At 38.5% G+C, this 17,813-nt stretch overlaps 1 long non-coding RNA gene and 1 pseudogene across 1 annotated transcript; one reads left to right on the top strand and one right to left on the bottom strand.

The window, feature by feature from the left end:
* Positions 1-366: 366 nt before the first annotated feature.
* Positions 367-466, bottom strand: LOC113292140 (annotated as a pseudogene).
* An 11,873-nt stretch (positions 467-12,339) lies between these two features.
* Positions 12,340-15,263, top strand: LOC113289427. The gene is made up of 3 exons (XR_003331011.1): positions 12,340-13,804; positions 14,464-14,542; positions 15,084-15,263. It is a non-coding gene; the product is annotated as an uncharacterized LOC113289427 (long non-coding RNA).
* The last annotated feature ends 2,550 nt before the right edge of the window (positions 15,264-17,813 follow it).

The raw sequence follows: 17,813 nt of genomic DNA, 5'->3' as shown, positions 1-17,813 counted from the left end.
AGAAATGGCAACTTTGAAAGCTTTGTTGAATCCAACTAGGACTACGTCCTTCGTGTATTAAGTTAGCTGAAACGGAGGCACCCTATGAACTGAAACCTGGGACCTTACAGATGCTCCCAATCTTTTTAGGGAAAGAAAATGAAAACCCTTATTACCATGTTAGGGATTTTGAGGAAATTTGTAGTACTCTAAGAATTAGAGGCTTAGATGATGATGCTTTGAAACTTAGGTTATTCCCATTTTCCCTGAAAGATAAGGCCAAGTCGTGGCTGTATAGTTTGGACTCCGAGTCAATTGAGACATATGAACAACTTACATCTGCCTTTTTCAATAAGTTTTTCCCTAGGCACAAAACATCGTCTATTAGGACGCAAATATGCACATTTTCACAACAAGAGGGAGAATCTTTATATAGGTATTTGGAAAGGTTCAATGATTTATTATCCCAGTGTCCTCATCATGGTTTAGAAAAGGTTAGGCTAGTTCAGATCCTTTATGAGGGTTTAGATTATTCCACAACGACCATGGTTGAGATTTGAAAACCAAACTGTTGATGCGGCGATGGAATTTTTTAATGAAATCGCCGAAAAAACCCAGCAATGGGAAAATAGTAGGGCACCCCAGAAAACAATTCTTTTAAGTAGAGGAAACGTTAATAGGGAGAGGAGGCTATGAATCAGATGCCAAAATTGCTGCTATAGCAAAAAGGTTAGAAGCCTTAGAAGTGGGCCAGACTAGTGGTAGAGTGGAGCCTTTTTGGGAAGGCCAGAATATTGAAGAGCAGCCAATGCTCTTTATAATAACACTAGATTTGATAACCGTCAAAAGATTGACCCATATTCAGAAACCTATAATCCTGGTTGGAGAAACCATCCGAACCTTTCGTGGTCTAAGGGCCAAAGTCAAGGTCAGTTTAGTAATTCTAATGCTCCCCCAGGTTTTGGCTATACTAAGAATCCTTCAGGACTAGCTCAGTTTCAGAATCAGTCAGATAAGAAAATCCTAAGTTTAGAGGAATCTCTCGCCTTGTTAACTCAGCAAACTGCAAAATTCCAGTTATCCGTAGAACAGAGTCTACAAGCTAGTAACAGGATAGGACAAGAAAATAGTCAGGCTATTTCCGAGTTAAAAACCCAGGTTGGTCTGATAAGTGATTCTTTGAGAGAAAAAGGTAAGTTTCCTAGTCAAACACAACCCAACCCTAGAGGAGTTCATGAATTAGGTGCAAAACCATCGAATCAATTGAATGGTTAGAACCCTTAGAAGTGGTAGAGTTGTAGACAATAAGGTAACCATGCCCGATAGTGAACATACTGTAGTTCACCCCTCAGGATCTCACCTCTCAGGACCAGTAGCTGAAGAGACTGATAAAGTTTCTGATGATGTGAATTCGGTTCCTGAAAGGTCTGATTTTAGGCCTAGAGCCCCATTTCCTCAGCTATTAGTACCAACAAAGAAGGAATCGAACTTTAATGACATAGTGGAGGTTTTTAAGCAAGTTACCATAAACCTTCCCTTATTAGATGCAATTAGGCAAATTCCTGCTTATGCCAAGTTCCTTAAGGATATGTGTACGCGAAAGCGAAAACTTAGCGTCCATAAGAAAGCCTTTTTAGCTAGTCACGTAAGTTCAATCATTCAGAACACCACAACTCCAAAGTACAAAGACCCAGGTTCTCCTACCATTGCTTGCACAATAGGTAACTTCCGGGTAGAAAAAGCTTTACTTGACTTAGGAGCCAGTGTGAACTTACTGCCATTCCATGTATACTTACAGCTAGGACTTGGTGAAATGAAACCTACTCAGATGACACTGCAGTTAGCTGATAGGTCTGTTAAAATCCCTCGAGGTGTTATCGAGGATGTTCTTATTGAGGTCGACAAGTTTATTTATCCAGTGGATTTCGTGGTCCTAGATACCCAACCTGTCCCTGACCCAGAGAACCAGATACCTGTGATTTTAGGTCGCCCATTTTTAGCTACGTCTAATGCGATCATTAACTGTCGAAATGGTGTGATGAGTTTATCTTTTGGTAATATGACTATGGAGATGAACATTTTTAATGTCAGTAAGCAACCTCATGAGCTAGATGACACATGTGTTGAGGAGGTGAACATGATAGAAGCCTTAGTTCAGGAGTCATTACCAAACATCTTGTCTGAAGACCCATTAGAAAGTTGTCTATCCCATTTTGGTTTAGATTTTGACGACGATAGCACTATTGAACAGGTGAATGCTCTATTAGATTCTACCCCTGTGTTAGACACTGATAGATGGAAAGCTAGGTTCGAACCGTTACCAGTTTCTGAGACTACCCTAATTCCTTCTTTAGAAGAGCCCCCAAAGTTGGACCTTAAAACCCCGATACTCTAAAGTATGTGTTTTTAGGCCCATCTGAGACTTTACCTGTGATTGTAGCTTCCATTTGGATAGTGATCAGGAAAGTAGGCTAGTAAATGTACTTCAAGACAATAAGGAAGCTTTAGGGTGGACTATAGCAGACATTAAGGGTATAAGTCCTACTGTTGTATGCATCAGATTCATTTAGAGGAAGACTCCAAACCTTCTAGGGAGATGCAACGTCGACTGAACCCTAACATGAAAGAGGTAGTTCGAAAAGAGGTGCTTAAGTTGTTAGATGCGGGTATTATTTACCCAATTTCAGACAGTAAGTGGGTCAGCCCTGTTCAGGTTGTCCCCAAGAAATCAGGTATCACTGTAGTCCAGAATGTAATAATGAATTAATCCCAACCCGAGTGACCACGGGATGGCGTGTGTGTATTGACTATAGGAAATTGAACAAGGTCACAAGGAAGGATCACTTTCCCCTTCCTTTTATCGACCAAATGCTAGAGCGATTAGCTGGACATAGTCACTATTGCTTCTTAGATGGCTACTCCGGTTATAATCAGATCGTTATTGCCCCAGAAGACCAAGAGAAAACCACTTTTACCTGTCCCTTTGGTACCTTTGCGTATAGACGCATGCCTTTCGGGCTATGTAATGCCCCTGCAACTTTTCAGCGTTGTATGATGAGCATATTTTCTGATATGGTAGAACGGTTCTTAGAGGTCTTTATGGATGATTTTTCAGTGTTTGGTTCATCTTTCGATGAGTGCTTGCATCATTTGACATTAGTGTTGACTAGGTGTAAGGAAAAAAATTTAGTGCTTAATTGGGAAAAATGCCATTTCATGGTTAAATCAGGAATTGTATTAGGGCACATCGTCTCTTCAAAGGGTATAGAGGTAGACAAAGCCAAAGTTGACCTTATTAAGACTTTACAGGTCCCAAAAACCGTAAAAGATATTAGGTCATTCCTAGGGCATGCAGGTTTTTACCGTCGATTCATTAAGGATTTTAGCTTGATTTCTAGACCTCTTTGCAATTTGCTTGCAAAAGATGTTAAGTTTGTCTTTGATGATGCTTGTTTAGAGGCTTTTGAGAAGCTTAAAACTTTACTCACTACTGCCCCGATAGTCCAGGCACCTAACTGGAACCTACCCTTTGAGATTATGTGTGATTCTTCAGATTATGCTATAGGCGTCGTTTTAGGACAACGAGAAAACAAATTACTTCATGTGATTTATTATGCTAGCAAAACTCTGAATGATGCCCAAATGAACTACACAACTACCGAGAAGGAACTTTTAGCCATCGTGTTTGCCTTGGATAAGTTTAGGTCCTACCTATTAGGTTCTAAGATCATAATCTATACAGATCATGCTGCTTTGAAATACCTTTTATCTAAGAAGGATACCAAACCTAGATTGATTAGATGGATCCTATTGTTACAGGAATTTTCCCCAGACATTAGAGACAAAAAGGGTGCAGAAATGTAGTAGCAGACACTTGTCTAGGCTAGTTGTTAGTTCCCCTAGTGATTCCCTTCCTATAAGGGATAGCTTTCCTGATGAACAATTGTTCTCTGTTTCCCAATCACCTTGGTATGCAAATATAGTGAATTATCTTGTTACTGGTCGAACCCCTCAACATTGGGGTAAGCAAGATCGTTCTAGGTTTTTAGCCGAGGTTAAGCATTTCTTTTGGGACGATCCTTATCTGTTTAAGTATTGTCCGGACCAGATTATTAGGAGATGTGTATCTGAGAGTGACCAGTCTAGTATTATCTCCTTTTGTCATGAACATGCATGTGGGGGTCATTTTAGTGCTAAGAAGACTGCTGCTAAGATTTTGCAGTGTGGATTTTACTGGCCTTCGTTGTTTAAAGATTCCCATAGTCATTGTGTTTCTTGTGAGCGTTGCCAGAAGTTAGGAACCATTTCCCGTAGAAATATGATGCCTTTGAACCCTATTTTAGTGATTGAGGTCTTTGATGTGTGGGGCATTGATTTTATGGGTCCATTTCCTATTTCGTTTGGTTATCTTTACATACTTGTCGCTGTAGACTATGTGTCTAAGTGGGTTGAGGCGGTTCCGTGTAAAGAATGACCACAGGGTCGTAGTCCAGTTTTTGAAAGAGAATATACTTACACGTTTTGGTACGCCGCGAGCTATAATTAGTGATGGAGGTTCACACTTTTGTAATAGACCGTTTGCTTTTAATGAAACAATACGGTATTACCCATAAAGTAGCAACCCCATATCACCCTCAGACTAGTGGTCAGGTAGAGGTTTCCAATAGGGAAATTAAACGTATTCTAGAGAAAACAGTTAATCCAAATAGGAAAGACTGGTCGTCGAGGCTTACTGATGCCTTATGGGCTTACCGTACTGCGTTTAAGACACCCATTGGAATGTCACCTTATCGTTTAGTGTTTGGCAAGGCATGTCACCTGCCTGTTGAGTTAGAGCATCGAGCCTATTGGGCTATTAAGAACTTAAACTTTTCACTTGACAAGGCAGGAGCTCAAAGAAAGCTCCAGCTCAATGAGTTGGACGAGATTCGTAGAGATGCATACGATAGTGCTAAGGAGTATAAGAACAAATGAAACTTGTGCATGATAGGAATATTTTACGAAAGTCATTTTCTCCAGGTCAAAAAGTTCTTCTGTATGACACTCGTTTGCATCTATTCCCCGGGAAGTTGCGCTCTCGGTGGACCGGTCCTTTTGTGGTCCGTACTGTTTTTCCTCATGGCGCTGTTGAGATTGAGACACCAGATGGTAGTAGTTCTTCGAAGGTTAACGGTCAGCGATTGAAGCCCTTTTTAGAGCCTTTTCCTACAGGTGATGTTGAGGAGGTCCCTCTGGAGGACCCTGTTTACCTTGATTGACCATCGAGGCGATTTTGTATGTTGTATAATATTTTTGTAGGTTTTTGGTTACACTTCACCCAGGTACTATCTTTCCGACTTCTCTCTTTATCTATTTCCTCATGTCTTATATTTTTGGTACTGTTCTTTGATTAGAAACATTGAGGACAATGTTAGATTTAAGTTTGGGGGTGGGGTAGAACTTTTTGTTACCTTTTCGTTGCAATAAATAAACTCCAGAGCCTAGAAATTTATCCCTATTAAGGATGGCACTAACCAATCTAAGTGGATGGATTTTGGTTGTAGGAGTTGAGGAACCAATCTGACTAGATGGAACATCTAAGAGTCTATTCATAAAAGCACAGAGCTCAGGTGTTAGAAATAACATGATAGTTTCACCATATCTCGTTGAGTCCTTTTCACTTCTGTTTTTATTTTTTTGTTTTTAAACTATGTTTCTCTAAGTGATTAGGTGGGGCTCACGATTCAAGTTGTTACCAATGCTAGGGTGAATTAGAGTGATTGAGATACAAAAAAAAAAAAAAAAGACCAGACCATCAGACCAACTGGAATAAATTCAATAAAGTCGACCACTGGAACCCTTGTATATGCCAGTTGTGTTGACCTAGAGTTAGGATTACCAATACTGGTCCCTTGTATATGCCAGTGTGTTGATATTAGTCAGACTAGTATCTCAGTCCATTAGGATAGGTTCATTTTGGCGGAGGCCTTCAGACAGATATGAGAAACACCGTTCACCTAGTAAACATCAAAACCATCTATGTTTTTCTATATCCATCTTCTTGATCTATCCATGTGATTAGTTTTGACTCCGGATATTGATGTCCATAGCGACTATCTGAGTAGAGCTCCACTTCATATGAATTTTAGTATGCTTGAGTGCAAACTCGTGTACAACAATTGGAATTTCGCATCAGGGTACTTCCTCCTGTAGTCAATAAGTATACCAACCAAGGAGATTCTTTAGTGCCTTCCAAGGTTCTGTGTAGATAGCTAGGGTCTGGAGTATAAAGGTTTTGTGGGTATACCTCTTGTAAGCCCTCCGGAGACAACACTCCGCCACTAGGGACACCTAGGGGTTTAAAGGCTTATTGCATACGCTAAATGCAATCGACGATGCCTGCGACAGTGAGTTAGTATTTTATTTCTACTTTATTTTTGCTCGAGGACTAGCAAATAATAGGTTTGGGGGTATTTGATAGACACATTTTTATGTCCGATTTGACGCGATTCTATATATTGTTAGGGCTCATTTTTGTACTTATTATGGTGTTTTATTTATTTGTAGGTATTTTTGGCTAATAAACATTTTTGGCAAAAATTGGCTCGAAAAGTTGTCGGAAAGCACCCGGAGGACATTTGCTATTCGGACTCTCACTTTGGATAAGGGGTAACCTAATTACTAAGGGGCATCCCATTTCCAAGCAGTTGCTAATCGCACCCCTACTCTGGATAAGGGGCAACCATCTTCAACATTCAAAAACCAGGTTTTGGCGGGAAAAAGTGCAGTTAAAGAACAGTTTTGGCAATCGTGATTTGGAGGAGTTTGAGGTCGATTAAACCTCTGATTTTCATAGGATAGACTCCTTATGGGTCTAGGAATCTGATATGGGTGTTTAAATCGATTAGACTGGGCTCAACGACGATTTTTCTCACAACAAGAAAATATGGAAAGTCACGTGTGTGACTGTTTTGGGAATTTTAGAGAGATTAAACGTGTAAACCTTCCCAAAGATTTGTATCTATCTAAGGAAGAGTTTAGAATAAAAAGGAAAGCTCAGAAACGCGTAGAAATCTAAAACAAGAAATTGCCGCAACTTGGCCGTGAAGAGAAGGAAAGAGATTTTGGAAGATTTGGGAGAGATTTAATCGGTATTTTTGATATAAATAGATGTCTTGGGTCATATAGAAGAGGTGTCGAGAGTTTGGGAACCTAAGGAGAGCCAGAGAAGAAGAAATCAGAGCTTTACCAAACTCTGTTTCTGCTGCTGCTGCTGCTGAAGAAGAAGAACGCGAAGAACATTGACGCTCGGTAAACAGTCGCAGAACAGTGTCGTTGTTTAACAGCTGAAGAACATTAAGCTGTTCAGGGCAGTCTTATTTAGGGTCTTAAAATCAGCGACAAAGCAACAGTTTTTCTGTAACAGTTCCATTGTAACAGCTGTTTTGCAACACCAATACACTGTTGCAAACAGTCTGTGTTATTACTTTTCACTCTTTTAATCATCTTTTGAGCAACAACACATATTTTGAGATCATGATTAATATGAGGAGCTAAACCCCATTGCTGAGGCGATAGAGGAAGCTATTTTTCCAACAAAAAGTGGTATATTCTATTTTATCTTTTTATTTGCATTAATTATATGATTATTTGCCTTGAACTATTATTGAATATGATTTTTATTTGAGTGATTGTGATCTGTTTTGATGGAGTATGCTTAGTTTTAAGACTTTTGATGCTTCATACTTGGTATTTACAATTATTACTTTTGAAAATCTACTTGTTGCAATATTTTAGAATCAAATTAAATAAGAAAATTGCATAAATATAAGTATTGGTTTAATCACTTTGAACTTGGAAAATAGTAGAATCTTAGCCTCAGTGTTTCTTTTAGTATTGATATCATCTTTGATTGAGTTTTCTATATATTTTTTAGTGAGTTTTATATTTTAATATTAGAATTCAGTCTAATTAATATCCTTCACAAGTCTGAGAATCGAACCACTTTTGCCACTATCTACAAATCACATCACCCACCACACGAAGAGGAGTACGAGACCATCTATCATCATGATCAAGACAGATGCGATCAGACTTCGGCAAAGGTAGCCTAGCAGAATAAGGGATGGCAGTCAAACCAGTCTTATCGATCTCCTCCAACAGACGAAGGCTGTTACCTTCCCTGATTTTCTTAGCAGTAGCGTGGATACGACGAGGGCTAACACTCCAAGGAAGAAGATTACTCTTCTGAATAGCATCAGCGTACGTAGCATTGAAGTTGGCAGGCGTATAATCCTCATGCTTAGACCTTCCATCAGCAAAGGGGTCATAAGACTTCAAAGTGGTCTTTCTCTTACTACAGTACCAGCTCTCACGAAGGGCACGCTATTAATTACCAGTGTACTGCATAACTCCTGGACCTGAGTCTTGTTCACCGGGTCGTCCTTGGTAGACAACACGTCATAGTAGAAGGGGTCCTTTCTACAAAAAAAAGGAGGAGCATACCTGCGGCAAGATGGCCAACACTAATCAGAATGTTGTTCTCATCATAAGAAAATCTCCGGGTCAGGGACTCAGTAAGGACATCAGGGCCATTAACAAAGGAAATCTCAAACTTATGGAGGCAAAAAGATTTGGTGATTTCAGCAAAAGATAAGTGAGCATAGCTATCCTTGTCACGCAGATGAAGCCTATGAAGCTCATAGTAAGGAGAAGGAGGTGGAAGATCCTCAACAACAACATCTTCTACCTCAGGGTCCGCAGCGACCTCAGGGACCGCAGCCATCTCAGTACCAGCAGGTATCTCAGTATCCTCAGGATGAGGAGACGTCGTAGCATCAGTATGATATACGCGGAGGTGGATCAGTATACGAAGAGGTTCTTTTTCCCTAACCCGTAGGCTTCTTCGGAAGTCTCATAATTCCTAACACCAGCAGAAAGAACATCTCGTCAGCAATGGCAGATTGAAATTGCAGGCAACTCAAAAGCAAATCTGGGGAAAAAATAAGCATACTTTGGTTATGGGTTTAACTAAACCAACCAGGGGAAGCAATTTAAACCCACCATAAGACGAAATCAAAGGTTATTCACCACCATAAGAAAGATTGCAGGCGAAGAACAATCATGGCAAAATCAACACCAAAATACGAAATGGGAGCAAACCTAAGTTGTCATACAACATGAACGAGTAAAAGAGAATTAAAACTCACACACGCAAATACAACAACATTCTCCAACAAATCGAAGAAGAGAAGACAAAATTAAGCATGGAAAGGTAAGAAAAGCAACAACAAAAGGAAAAATATCACTTACTTATATATGATGATCGAGTACTGAACCACAAAGCTTTGGAAAACCTAAGAAAAGATCAGCAGTTGGTGGTGGAAGAAAATCTCTGAAAGAGACAGAGAGCGACATTTCGAGAGGAAGAAAAGGAGTTAATGAAAATTCCTCCTCTTTATTCCCTTCTTATAGGCGGCTGAAGAATCCAAAAATTTGGACATCCTGAAATCCAAGGGAAGTTATTGCATGAAAGGACATATGGGGACCACCCAATCGGTACTTGCAAAAATGGCGGCGTTACCAGAGTTTTCTTCCAATCCTACCAAATGTAGAATATGAAAGAAAAGGGCAAACTGTGAATACCAATATTTTGCGGAGCACGTGTCACGATCTCAGTGGTCGCATACAAGATAATTGTGTAGCCCTCATTATACAGAGGAATCCAGGTGACAGAGGATACCTTCGTAGATCTACTTTATCTCGTCCCAAGAAATGATGCCTCGACGGCTAAGATGAAAGAAGTAAAAGCCTAGTCTATGAGGAGGCAGCTAGCGAATGGACAAAGGTAGATGACATATCTAATCAACATTAAATGCACAAATCTCTTAACTACACGCATAATCAAAGAACATAGAGGGAGATGATGTGGAGGAACCAGATTGGCAGAGGCTGGCGGTGAACGAAGGTACAATTTGTACTAAGGCTGGGAAGTTCCTGAAGGAACATGGGTCAGCTGAGGTGGCAGAGTCCGACTGGAGAAAGCGTGCGGTGAACGAAGGTACAATTTGTATGGAAGTTATATCATAGAATGATGGACCCCAATACAGCAAAGATATACCTAGAGTCGAAGGGGCTATAAATACCAAGCTTCACCAACAAATTAGGGCATTCAATTATTAGGAGAAGAAGATCTAGTCTTGAACTTATATATCTTTAATGTTTAGAACTTAAGTAATGACTTTAACTTGAGTTATCTATATTACTTTAGGAAGCATTTAAGATCTTTTGTAACCACTACAACTTAATACAAACAAATCACTCATTACCCCGTGGACGTAGACGAAAGTCGAACCACGTAATATCTTGTGTCTCATGATAAGTTAGTAGCATTTACTTTATATTTGTGTTCTTTGTTATTATTGTGATCTTTGATATCTTCTATTACTTAACATCATCAGTTCAACTGAGGCATCGATACTACTTAGTATCTGATTATCCGATCTGTATACATTACGTAGACTACGGGAAAACGAGTAGTCACAATTGATTTTCGTACGCTATGATATTCTCAATTATAAAGATAAACAATATAATGCGAAAAAAGAAATAACATAGACACCAAGAATTTTATCAACGAGGAAACCGCAAATGCATAATAATCCCGGGACCTTGTCCATATTTGAACACCAAACCGTATTGAGCCGCTACAGACACTACCCTACTATCAGAACTTCAGATTGGAATGTAGTTGAGACCGAATTAATCTGTAACAACAATTCAGTTACAGTCGCGCTCCTTACGCCTCTTGAGTCCCAACATGAGTCGACGCAATTGATTCCCTTAGCTGACGTCCTTTACAGCCTAAGAGTTTTTTAAACCAATCTGCCTCCCACAGATAAGCCTATATGTGATTTTCGTTCTGATCAAAAATCAAGGTGTGGTAGGAAATAGATTTCAATAGACGAAGTCTAGAAAATCTCAATATCCGGTCTTATGACTCCCAAAAAGCAGCCTAGATTAATATTCACCTCACAAGCGTAAACTTGTGGAATCTCAAATTCTGAGACGAAGAAACTTTGTGATTTCTATCTATCTCGTTTGTTGGAGCAAGCTTAACAATCTCAAAGCAAGATCAGGATACACGAACTATCAAGATAAAGATAGTTTAACCTGGCTTCACGAATCCATAGGTGAAGTCATTTAGTCACTAAACCCTAAAATGGTTTGAAGGAAAGGACGACTCTAATTTATAACCAGGACACACAAGAATATTGTCAAGGATTCAAAAATCCCAGTTGTTTGAGGTTCTCCTTATATAGACTTTCAAGGTAAAGGTTGTTTTGGATTTAAGTTAAGTTAGCTTTGGAATCAAGCAATCAATAATCACCGTTAGATGAAAAACTTGACTTTGAGATTAACATAACAGAGTATACAGTCTGGTTAGGATGAACCATAACTGAACAATGTACAATGACTTGTTCATGAAAGTCCATGGTTAGATGAAACTAGCCAATCGAACTATAAACTTAACAGTTTTCTTATAACACGTTAATACTTTAATCTTGAGTCATACATGTGATCAAATATTTCTAGATAGTATTATTAGAGAGTTGTTCAAATTCCGATCATCTCATAAAATTAATTCTGATGCATCTGAAAATATTAGATAGTGTAAGTACGTGTACCTGGTATGTGTATTGTACCTGTTCGTGAATATTTTTGTCATAGTACATGTACTGGGTATGTGTACCCTTAAGACAAAAACGGATTCAACAACTCACAAATTTTTTATAGTTTGCATACTGGGTATGCGTACCTTTTCAATTTTGAACCAACAAATCTTTTTCGGTTTGCATACTAGGTATGTGTACCTTTCCTGGTTCACGTGTCAACTGGCTTTTTATGGTATGGATACCGGGTATGCGTACCAAAAAGTCGCTTCCGAACTATAGCTACGCCGGTATGTGTACTGGGTACATGTACTTCGGATCTAGACTTATAACAGTTCTGTAAGGACCCTTAAGCTCGTCAACGCTATTTGACTGGTCTAGGCGATGGTCAAGAGACGATTAAGCCAATAATGACTCGATTAGTTTAACACGAACGTTAATTAATAGAAATTAATCTAACAACTATATAGATACGAAATTAGTACCGTTATATAGAACTCGAGAAGTATGCAGAATGGACTACTCGAACGTGTCATTCAGATATCAGACGAAGAAGATATCATAAGATTTGTTTGAAGGGTAAAATAGTCATTTTGAACTTAGCTGACCTGGGCTTCCCATATCATCTGGGTGGGTACCATTGTCGTTTGTCCTTGGCCTTATCTCTAACCAAATCGAGCAGATAAGCTCATTCAAGTTTCTTCTTTCTCTTTCTTCTTCTTTCTTCTTCTTTCTCTTCTCCTCCTCCTCCCCTGTTCATGCTGCTGATATAAATTTGTGAATCAAATTCGAGATTTGTGATCGTAATAAGAAAGGAAGTATCAAAGATCGATTTTCAGTGGTGAAGATAGTTCTATAATTGAATTGGATCCAGAAGAAGTGATGTTCAGAGAGATTCAGTGAGTTAGGGTTTATGGATTTGAAGTAAGCTTCGTATGGAACTGATAATGATGATTTCTAGTTGGTAATGGATGAAGATCGAATGGGTTGATGATGTGTTTATGATATGAAGTTGTTATGAAGATGAATTGAAGAATGAAAGAGTTAGGGTTTCATAAGGGAATTTTAGGGAAGGTTCAAAAGATGAAATTGATGTTCTGTGGGATTGATTTGAAATGGGTTTGATACAAATTAGAATATACAGATGAAAAGTGGTTTGAATTTGATAATCGCGGATTGGTTTTGTTTGATGAGGGTTGTTGGAATCGATTGTGATGAACTGATGGATTAGGGATGAGAAGGTGACGTGTTGCTGAATCGAATTATGTTGCTTGAGTGAAACTAATCCGAGGTAATGGTTTTCTTAGTTAGTTTGGTAAGCTTATTGAGTTCAGTTTTGAGTTTATAAGTTTCTAAAAGAACTGTGAATAGAGTTTGTTATGGTTTGAATCTTAAATAGGTGGAGGTTAAGATTAACTGAGTTGGTGGTTTGGTTATAGTGATTACGAAATGAAGTAGTGATTATAACTTGGATTTATTTTGTATGATTGCTTCTTAGGTTATGGAAGATATGTTGGTTTGAAATTCAAATATGAATGCTTTCTTTGTGATGTCGATAATTTGCTTTGCAGCTAGTGTTGGTACTGCTGTGTTATATTTGGGTGATATAGAACATGGAAGAACTTGCAGTGGTTCTGAAATTGGTAGAACAAGATGGGAGGTAGTGGTTTGCCAGTTATGGGATATGGAAGATGTTTGTGATGCAATTTTATGTAATGGATTTGTAGTAGAAGTGGTTGTTTGTATTGAATACTAAAATGGTGATAGCCTGAGATGGAGATGTATAGTTGTAAAGAAGATGTTGTTAGAATGGAAACGGTGTTGTTTTGTTGGTGGAAGTTAATAGAGAATGAATGAATGTGTAGGTCTGGAAAGTGATATTGATAGGTATCGAGGTAAGTGGAAGTATGAATGGTAGTGGTGTAGGCAGTGTATACAGGAATGGGATTGCAGATGGCTGGGTTGTGTTGGTTGAGTAGACTGTATTGCAGTTACTTATGGAAGTGAAGTTGCAGTCTAGTGAAGGAAGCTGAATGTGAAGACAGTATTGCTGGTGCTGTTGAGTTGAGTTTAGCTGTGATGATGCTGCAATATGCAGGAAAGGTGTAACTGAGATGGTAGTTGTATGATTTTAGTTAGGTATTGCTGTGAAAAGCTTAAAGCTGCAATTGCAGGTAAACTTAGTTTGTAAACTTAATTATATTTGAGTTTAAAGAGTTTTCTTTAAATGAATGTGTTTAGAATTGAGTTGTTAATGAAGTAGAATTGGAAGTTAGACTATGGCATGGAGATTTGGTTGCTCAGTTTGAGCTTAGTTTAGTGTGTTCATACTGGTGATGCACCATTATGGTGCAGTTCAGCTTTGTCCTTGGCCTTGAGTTAGTTTAGCTGACTCGGTTTTCTGACTGAGTTGAATCAGTTTAACTCAGTTGGCCCGACTTGACTCGGTGGATTTTGACTTGTTAACCGTTTAACCCTGGACTTGACCTTGGACGGACGTGGACTGTTAGTTGACCTTTGACCGTCGACTTGACCGTCGATTTGACCGTTAGCGCCTGTTAGTTGACTAGGGTGAACCCTATTTTCCTAGATTGATGTTTTGGACCCTTTATGGTCTGAATTAGCTTTTGGTTCCTTGTACAAAGTTGTAGATACTCATAAGACTTAGCTAATGAACTTACAACCTAATTGCATTAGTAAACCTTAGATATGCTTAAGATAGATAATAAAAAGGTATAGAACCATAAATGGGCTTTGAAACATTAGATGGACTTGTATGATTCTTGTGTGAGCCATTTTGGCTAGATTCTTAGAGTTCTTGTGTGATTAACAGTTAGTCGGTATTAACAACGATCGATTCAAAGGACGAAGATCGTGGATCTCGAGGTAGGCGTGGCTTGTCATCAAAAGAGGTGCGAATACATTTGACTCTTTGGTAATCATTGTTGTTCTTTTACAAAAGTTTATGTTTATAAACTCATGCATCGTATATTTGTGCATTCCATGCATTGTTCAGTTTGTATTATGAGTTTTCTGTTGATTCTTTTAATCTTTCCATGGTTTGGAAAGGACTTGTAATGTTCTGTTGTCATCATGAATTGTTGTGGGAAATAAGAATTTCCACCTGTCGTATATAGGATACGCTCCTTCACATTTATACCTGGAGCTTTTATGATATGTTGGTCGACAGTTTGCGAGTTCGGAATTGTCGACATCCATACATACGATTAGGTGTGGGTTTGCGAGTTCGGAATTGCACAACCATATTATACATTTTTTAAAGAAGGAGTTTGTCCGTATACATGTTTATTTGTTACGGTGACTTGGTCACTTTTATGTTCGGGAAAACATGTATTGTTTTCCAAATCTTTCTCATGATTTATTTAAAGTTAAATGTTATTCCTACTGGGCACCCCGTTTAGGGATGACGTGTTCACTCATTCCCACTTTCAGTTTCAGGGACAAACCAGAGTTGCGCAGCGAAAACTTCAACGGTTTATTTCGTTAGTTAGATTACTTCTTTTATGTTTATTATGTTGTATATTCTATTTGTAAACCAAATGACTAATGTACATGTATCATCTGAGAGGAGTTCTTGTATTATATGTTTCAGAGTGGGGCTAGTTTTTGGGTTAAGTTTTCTGGCAGATTTCTTAATTTAATGCTTAAGTTTATGATTTAGATTTTTAGTGCCTCTTTATTTAGTTAATCTCTTGGATTAGTCAGCTGCTAGCTTTGGGGGCGCTACAAGTTCTCCCAGTATGTGAACTGGTATGTATACTGTCATGTATCCAGATTAACAATAGTTTTATATCTCTCTAATAATCAATTCTAAACATTCCTGAATAACATCAATGACACATATCACTATTCCAGGCTATTTTCAAATGACTAAATCTTGAATCATAGTTTAGGTTATAAAATATAAATTATTATTAACCAAATTCATCAACTATGAACAAATGTTCTTAATCTTAGTTAGTCCTAATTTGAGAACGATATTCAAGATAAACTTGACTCGAAATTTCTATTAATAAACTGTCTAATTTAGTCATGTGACAATGTCTTATAGCTAGAAAGGTGAAAACTTGAGGTGGTTCAATCTTCACTTACCTTTTGTTGAAGAAGTTCTACAGAGCTCCGGTTGATCTTCGCTTCAAACGGTAGAACGCAGTGATATCCAATTCTCAACTACACACTTCTATCCTAGTCTTAGACTTGACTAAATGTAGACTAGAAATCAAGATATAGTATTGATCAACTAAATTTGACAACAAGCATGAGATAACAACACTTGTGAGTTCGACTGAGGAATGCTCTAACAATCTCCTCCTTTGTCAATTTTAGACAAAACTATAAATACATATGGATTAAAAAATAAAGCTTCAGAACTCCAGAATCCATCATGCTTGATTTTCTTGGTTCTTTAACTCCTTGAATTCTGATGAGTGCTAAAAAGTGTATATTTCTATATATTTTTTTTGGCATTTAACTCATCTTTTGTGCATTAATTCTACATTTTATCCCATATTCTGTATTTTCATTGTTTTCAAGAATAAATATTTTTATTAATTAATTTTGCATTTTTAGGTTGTAAATAAAGTTTGGATGAATTGCGGAGCGAAAAGAGCAGAAAAGTAGTGAAAAGTCGGGAGGAATTACGCAAGGAAGCCGCGAGAAATGTTGTGCACAAGACCAAAAGGCTAGAAATGGGCTTAACAAGGAAGAATTGTTCTTAAAGAAGATATGGGATTGGCATACCCAAGGTCCAAAACCCTTACCCAAACCCATTTCCAATATCCATACCCGCCTCCATTTTCAGCCGTCAGATTGGATCATCTCAGCATCCTACGGTCGCTTCATCATAGTGCATCAAAATCTGAAGCTCCTGTCAAACACTATAGCACCTAACTCCATCTTGAGCCGTCAGTTTCGTTGTGTCACGCATCCAACGGTCGCTCAAGACCTGCTTCCATCTTGCCGTTGGTATCAATCTAGAATTGATAATCCAACGCTTTCGCTTCGATGTGCATCAGATTTTGATGTTCCGCTCAACACTACAACACCTGACACCTATACCCTTCAGCCAAACGCACCTTACCCAAATTCTCATCTTCCTCCTTCGAGCAGTCGAGCTCTGCTCCTGCCAACTCTACCCTCTCCGTCTCCTCAACCACCATCACTTCCCTCCACGAGCCGTCAAATCCCCAAATACTCGAACCCATCACTACCACCTAATCCCCCATCATTCTAGCCTACTATTCTATCACTTTCTCCTCTTCACAGTTCCTGAAACCCTAGGAGAGAAAATGATGGAATAACTCGAGCTAGGGAAATTGTACCAGAAGAGTGAGCAGGAGAGGAAGAGGAAGCGTGGGTCAAGCTAATTGAGTGGATATCAGAAGTAGTTGGTAAGAATTTTTGATTTAATTTGTAAACCTTAATTTTAGAAATTAGGTATTTTGGGGGAATTGAAATTGGGTATAAATAGAAGGCTTGTGTGTTGTGTTGAAGATATGCCTGGGCTAGCCAGAGCTTCACCCAAGAGGACTGGACTAGCCAGTTCCTCAACTGTGTTATTTTCAATTGTTTTGCACAATGTTTGTTATGTTCTGATTTCATGTCTAAGGTTTAGATGAAACCCCAATTATGATGTTAAGTTGTTCATATTCTAGACAGTGTTCTTGTTGTGATATAATGTTGTGGATAAATATAATCTAAACATGTCAGCATTTTACTTTCACAATGTATGCCTTGTATCCATTGTAGTCAGGTTATTTCTATGTTTAATGTGTTGCAACTCATGCTTAACAGATTGTTATTCATAACTTTGACTAATTGTACTTTAATCAGACAGTTAGTACTTTGTAGGAACACCTTAGTTGCGATTAGAATATCCTTCAGGATTGTTTAGCTATCTAAGAGGTTAATCCATAGTTAGTTGCATTGTGAGAAGGCAGCTAGAACTAGGATTAGGATCATCTTAGAGACACTGAACCATTCTCCTAAGACCATCCTTTGATGAGCAGCAGGCATAGAACCTCAACTGCCATCTAGATAGTTAGATGAGGCTAGAACTTCACTAATATCTATACAAGGAACAAGACTCTATTAGAACTAGGAGGACTTAGCTTAGGAAAAGGGTGGATTCAAGATCCTAGTCCCTCCCATATCACTGCCATT

Source organism: Papaver somniferum, chromosome 6, assembly GCF_003573695.1.
Source record: "Papaver somniferum cultivar HN1 chromosome 6, ASM357369v1, whole genome shotgun sequence".
NCBI lineage: Eukaryota > Viridiplantae > Streptophyta > Magnoliopsida > Ranunculales > Papaveraceae > Papaver > Papaver somniferum.
The sequence above is the reverse complement of the archived record's forward strand: the minus strand, read 5'-3'. Positions and strand labels throughout refer to the sequence as shown.